This window comes from Haliotis rufescens, unplaced genomic scaffold (assembly GCF_023055435.1).
Source record: "Haliotis rufescens isolate VD_foot unplaced genomic scaffold, xgHalRufe1.0.p SCAF_13, whole genome shotgun sequence".
NCBI classification, from domain to species: Eukaryota; Metazoa; Mollusca; class Gastropoda; order Lepetellida; family Haliotidae; genus Haliotis; species Haliotis rufescens.
The window spans coordinates 15923928-15930765 of NW_025963813.1; positions in this window are offsets into that span (position 1 = coordinate 15923928).

Consider the following 6838-nt stretch of genomic DNA (forward strand, 5'->3'; position numbering starts at 1 on the left):
CACAGTGAAGAGCAGCTGGATACCTCGTCACTTCCCGGATTTTTCCGGCAAGCCTACACATGTCGGTGAAGGGAACCGAAACGTTCGAAAATAATGTCGAATTATGAGCGAATATATTTCACTGGGGTGGTTCATGTATGCTCATCATACAAACATGGGGTAAGTGGAAGATAATATTCATAACTGCGATATGACCACGTGTAAGATATGTAAGAAGCATCACATCTGGAAGATACGTCACGACCCGGTGATCCTGCGTCCATCCATTGTATTATGTTTCGTTTGAATGAAAATACTTTTACCAGGCCTCAACAGTGGTAAAACTAACGCTGCTACGCAAGCATAATAGTACCATTTGGTAGCATAATATTTTTTTCTAAATTTAAATGTGTCGTTATTTCAAATATTCCTCGAAAAATTCGAGTTCTTTCTCCTTTTGTGGTTACTTCGATTATTTCCTTGTAATTTCGATTATTTTTTCATTATTTCGATTATATTCTCGGTACTTCAAGTTTATCTCAAAAGCTTGAAATTACGAGTATATAACCCATGCTTGTCTTAAAAGGCGACTATATGCTTGCCATGAGAGGCGACTAACGGGATCGGGTGGTCAGAATCGCTGACTTGTTTGATTCCTGTCATAGTATCCCAACTGCGTGGATCGATGCCTATGAATCCAGTCACTGGATTGTCTGGCCTACACTCGAGTTTTTGAAATAAAATGGAAATAACGAGAACAAAATCGAAATTACGAGAATAAACACGAAGTAACAAGAAAACTTCGAGAAAATATACAAATAATTGAAGTTACGAGAAATGTATGTGTGAAAACAACCAAGCAGCACACATTCATCGAACATGTCGCCGTGGACATAAGACCCGGATGAACCTGGAGGCCATCATGCAGTTCTTTCTTCACGCGGACGTCAGAGAAAACAATCGTGATATACAAAATGATAATCGTTCTTCTCAGCAGAGAGATGTTTTGAAACTGTAGCATATCCGATTCACATCATATATTAATGGAGCTATTACGACTGTGAAGACTCTTTATCAATTTCACAATAATCTCGAATAACGTTTTTAATAGATTAGAATTATCCATTTTCTGTGAGCAATCGTATTTGTTGTGGATCTGTTTCGAGGGCAGGCAACTGACGGAGATCAGCCTGACTGAAGGTGATAGATTGGCATCGGCCATTGTTTTCTTGATCTAGTTTGTTTAACACGTACTCCTGACTCATGAAATAATTGTTTATGTCGTCTATTGTCACACAATACGCACACAATATGCGTTCTTTATATAAAAATATATATGAATTAGCATACTAAAACTGGACAACATAGAATGTGTGGGTTTTTTAGGACCCGTGAAGATCCGGGGTAGAATAGATCTTCAGAAACCCATGCTTGCTGTAAAAAGCGACTATGCTTGTCGTAAGGGGCGACAAACGGATCGGGTGGTCAGGCAAACGGATTGGTTGATTCATGTCATCGTATCCCAATTTCGTGGATCGATGTTCGTGATGTCAATCATTGGATTGTGTGGTCCAGACTCGATTATTTACAGACCGCCGTCATTTCGCTGGAATATTGCTGAGTGCGGCGTTAAACAACATACAAATAAACAAACAAACAAAACCTGGCTTTTGTGTATATACATATATGTATCATATTAGTACTATTTATCTATTCTCGTTTTAACTAAAATATAGTTAAGCGAGGCAGTTGTGAGTGAGTGAGTTGGGTTTAACGCCGCTTTAATAATTATTCCAGCTATATCACGGCATGTCCTCTTACTGTGGGAGGAAAGCCCGAAGTGATTCAGGTCTCAGACATTTTCGACTTTAATGAAACCCATGAGCACGGGTATGGTGCTCACAAACCTGGAAACATAATGGGGTCGAGCCGGGATTCGAACCTACACACACACACACACACACACACACACACACACACACGTCGCTATATAAGTGCAATAATCTTGGACGCGACGTTAAACCCCATTTCACCTCACCTTGAAAGGGTAGAAATTTACTTTTGAAAGATCCGTGACAAATTTATAAGAGACTTCATTTTCTACCTTCCTGATCGACTTCATATTTTCTTTCTTTCATACAACATAAAAGAGGAAGGCAGATATGGTGTGACGTCTGGTAAAATGGCGGTCATAATGAAGACTCATCTTTGTGCCTGTACTTTGAAACATTATAGCATTCAACAGCTAACTAGGACAGCTGGAGAAACCGGAGTGGTCAAAGGTGGTCAAATCAGTGTGGGATCAAGTGGTCAAGTCGCGTGTGTTGCCGTTCAGTCACGATCACGAGGACAATGCCACATAGTCCAGCACCATCGGCGCTGTGGCGGACCGGCTTTCAAGCAGTTACTCCTACCGGAAGTAAGGAAAGTTAAACGCGAGACAAATCCTAGACAGAAGTTACTAAAATATGTTTTATAGGTAAATGTCTGCTGTAAGCTGAAGCACGGTTCCGGCCTGTGGGTGGAACTCCCATCTCAGCCAGGACGAACCGTGGTCACGTGGGTTTAAGACGCGTCCCTGCCACAAATCAACGGCTCGTGTAAGATACACCGAATACAACGACATGTTCCATGACTGTATGTAGATGCTCCATGACTGTATGTAGATGTTCCATGGTTGTTTGTAGATGCTCCATGACTGTATGTAGATGCTCCATGACTGTATGTAGATGCTCCATGACTGTATGTAGATGCTCCATGGCTGTATGTAGATGCTCCATGACTGTATGTAGATGCTCCATGACTGTATGTAGATGTTCCATGGTTGTTTGTAGATGCTCCATGACTGTATGTAGATGCTCCATGACTGTATGTAGATGCTCCATGACTGTATGTAGATGCTCCATGGCTGTATGTAGATGCTCCATGACTGTATGTAGATGCTCCATGACTGTATGTAGATGCTCCATGGTTGTATGTAGATGCTCCATGACTGTATGTAGATGCTCCATGACTGTTTGTAGATGCTCCATGGCTGTATGTAGATGCTCCATGACTGTATGTAGATGCTCCATGACTGTATGTAGATGCTCCATGGCTGATGTAGATGCTCCATGACTGTATGTAGATGCTCCATGGTTGTATGTAGATGCTCCATGGCTGTATGTAGATGCTCCATGGTTGTTTGTAGATGCTCCATCACTGTATGTAGATGCTCCATGACTGTATGTAGATGTTCCATGACTGTATGTAGATGTTCCATGGTTGTATGTAGATGCTCCATGACTGTATGTAGATGCTCCATGGTTGTTTGTAGATGCTCCATGGTTGTATGTAGATGCTCCATGGTTGTATGTAGATGTTCCATGACTGTATGTAGATGCTCCATGGTTGTATGTAGATGCTCCATGACTGTATGTAGATGCTCCATGGTTGTTTGTAGATGCTCCATGACTGTATGTAGATGCTCCATGACTGTATGTAGATGTTCCATGACTGTATGTAGATGCTCCATGGTTGTATGTAGATGCTCCATGACTGTATGTAGATGCTCCATGGTTGTTTGTAGATGCTCCATGGTTGTATGTAGATGCTCCATGGCTGTATGTAGATGTTCCATGACTGTATGTAGATCCTCCATGGTTGTATGTAGATGCTCCATGACTGTATGTAGATGCTCCATGGTTGTTTGTAGATGCTCCATGACTGTATGTAGATGCTCCATGGTTGTATGTAGATGCTCCATGACTGTATGTAGATGCTCCATGGTTGTATGTAGATGCTCCATGACTGTATGTAGATGCTCCATGGTTGTTTGTAGATGCTCCATGGCTGTATGTAGATGCTCCATGACTGTATGTAGATGCTCCATGGTTGTATGTAGATGCTCCATCACTGTATGTAGATGCTCCATGGCTGTATGTAGATGCTCCATGACTGTATGTAGATGCTCCATGACTGTATGTAGATGCTCCATGGTTGTATGTAGATGCTTCATGACTGTGTGTAGATGCTCCATGACTGTATGTAGATGCTCCATGACTGTATGCATGGGCTCCATGTCTGTATGTAGGGGCTCCATGAATGTGTGTAAGGGGTCCATGGCTGTATGTAGAAGCTCCATCACTGTATGTAGATGTTCCATGACTGTATGTAGATGCTCCATGACTGTGTGTAGATGCTCCATGACTGTATGTAGATTCTCCATGACAGTATGCATGGGCTCCATGTCTGTATGTAGGGGCTCCATCACTGTGTGTAAGGGGTCCATGGCTGTATGTAGAACCTCCATCACTGTATGTAGATGCTCCATGGCTGTATGTAGATGCTCCATGGCTGTATGTAGATGCTCCATGACAAAATGCAGAGTCTCCATGACTGTATGTAGATGCTCCATGACTGTATGTAGATGCTCCATAGCTGTATGTAGATGCTCCATGGTTGTATGTAGATGTTCCATGACTGTATGTAGATGCTCCATGACTGTATGTAGATGCTCCATGGCTGTATGTAGATGCTCCATGACTGTATGTAGATGATCCATGACTGTATGTAGATGCTCCATCAATGTATGTAGATGCTACATGGTTGTATGTAGATGCTCCATGACTGTATGTAGATGCTCCATCAATGTATGTAGATGCTACATGGTTGTATATAGATGCTCCATGGTTGTATGTAGATGATCCATGGCTGTATGTAGATGCTCAATGGCTGTATGTAGATGCTCCATGACTGTATGTAGATGCTCCATGACTGTATGTAGATGCTCCATCAATGTATGTAGATGATACATGGTTGTATGTAGATGCTCCATGGTTGTATGTAGATGATCCATGGCTGTATGTAGATGCTCCATGGCTGTATGTAGATGATCCATGACTGTATGTAGATGCTCCATGGCTGTATGTAGATGCTCCATGGTTGTTTGTAGATGCTCCATGACTGTATGTAGATGTTCCATGGTTGTATGTAGATGCTCCATGACTGTATGTAGATGTTCCATGGTTGTATGTAGATGCTCCATGAATGTATGTTGATGCTCCATGGCTGTATGTAGATATTCCATGGTTGTATGTAGATGCTCCATGACTGTATGTAGATGCTCCATGGCTGATGTAGATGCTCCATGGTTGTATGTAGATGATCCATGACAAAATGCAGAGTCTCCATGACTGTATGTAGATGCTCCATGGCTGTATGTAGATGCTCCCTGCAAAAATGCAGAATCTCCATGGCAGTATGTAGGGGCTCCCAGACTGTATGTTGGTGCTCGATGACTGTATGTAAGGGCTCCATGACTGTATGTAGATGCTCCATGACAAAATGCAGAGTCTCAATGACTGTATGTAGATGCTCCATGGCTGTGTGTAAGGGGTCCATGGCTGTATGTAGGGGCTCCATGGTTGTATGTAGATGCTCCATGGCTGTATGTAGATGCTCCATGGTTGTATGTAGATGCTCCATGACTGTATGTAGATGCTCCATGACTGTATGTAGATGCTCCATGGCTGTATGTAGATGCTCCATGGTTGTGTGTAAGGGGTCCATGGCTGTATGTAGATGCTCCATGGCTGTATGTAGATGCTCCATGACTGTATGTAGATGCTCCATGGCTGTATGTAGATGTTCCATGGTTGTTTGTAGATGCTCCATGGCTGTATGTAGATGCTCCATGACTGTATGTAGATGCTCCATGACTGTATGTAGATGCTCCATGGTTGTGTGTAGATGCTCCATCACTGTATGTAGATGCTCCATGACTGTATGTAGATGCTCCATGACTGTATGTAGATGCTCCATGACTGTATGTAGATGCTCCATGACTGTATGTAGATGCTCCGTGACTGTATGTAGATGCTCCATGACTGTATGTAGATGCTCCATGACTGTATGTAAATGCTCCATGACTGTATGTAGATGCTCCATGACTGTATGTAGATGCTCCGTGACTGTATGTAGATGCTCCATGACTGTATGTAGATGCTCCATGACTGTATGTAGATGCTCCATGGCTGTATGTAGATGCTCCATGACTGTATGTAGATGCTCCATGACTGTATGTAGATGCTCCATGGCTGTATGTAGATGCTCCATGGCTGTATGTAGATGCTCCATGACTGTATGTAGATGCTCCATGGCTGTATGTAGATGTTCCATGGTTGTTTGTAGATGCTCCATGACTGTATGTAGATGCTCCATGACTGTATGTAGATGCTCCATGGTTGTATGTAGATGCTCCATGACTGTATGTAGATGCTCCATGACTGTTTGTAGATGCTCCATGGCTGTTTGTAGATGCTCCATGACTGTATGTAGATGCTCCATGACTGTATGTAGATGCTCCATGGCTGATGTAGATGCTCCATGACTGTATGTAGATGCTCCATGGTTGTATGTAGATGCTCCATGACTGTATGTAGATGCTCCAAGGCTGTATGTAGATGCTCCATGACTGTATGTAGATGCTCCATGACTGTATGTAGATGCTCCATCAATGTATGTAGATGATACATGGTTGTATGTAGATGCTCCATGGTTGTATGTAGATGATCCATGGCTGTATGTAGATGCTCCATGGCTGTATGTAGATGATCCATGACTGTATGTAGATGCTCCATGGCTGTATGTAGATGCTCCATGGTTGTTTGTAGATGCTCCATGACTGTATGTAGATGTTCCATGGTTGTATGTAGATGCTCCATGACTGTATGTAGATGTTCCATGGTTGTATGTAGATGCTCCATGAATGTATGTTGATGCTCCATGGCTGTATGTAGATGTTCCATGGTTGTATGTAGATGCTCCATGACTGTATGTAGATGCTCCATGGCTGATGTAGATGCTCCATGGTTGTATG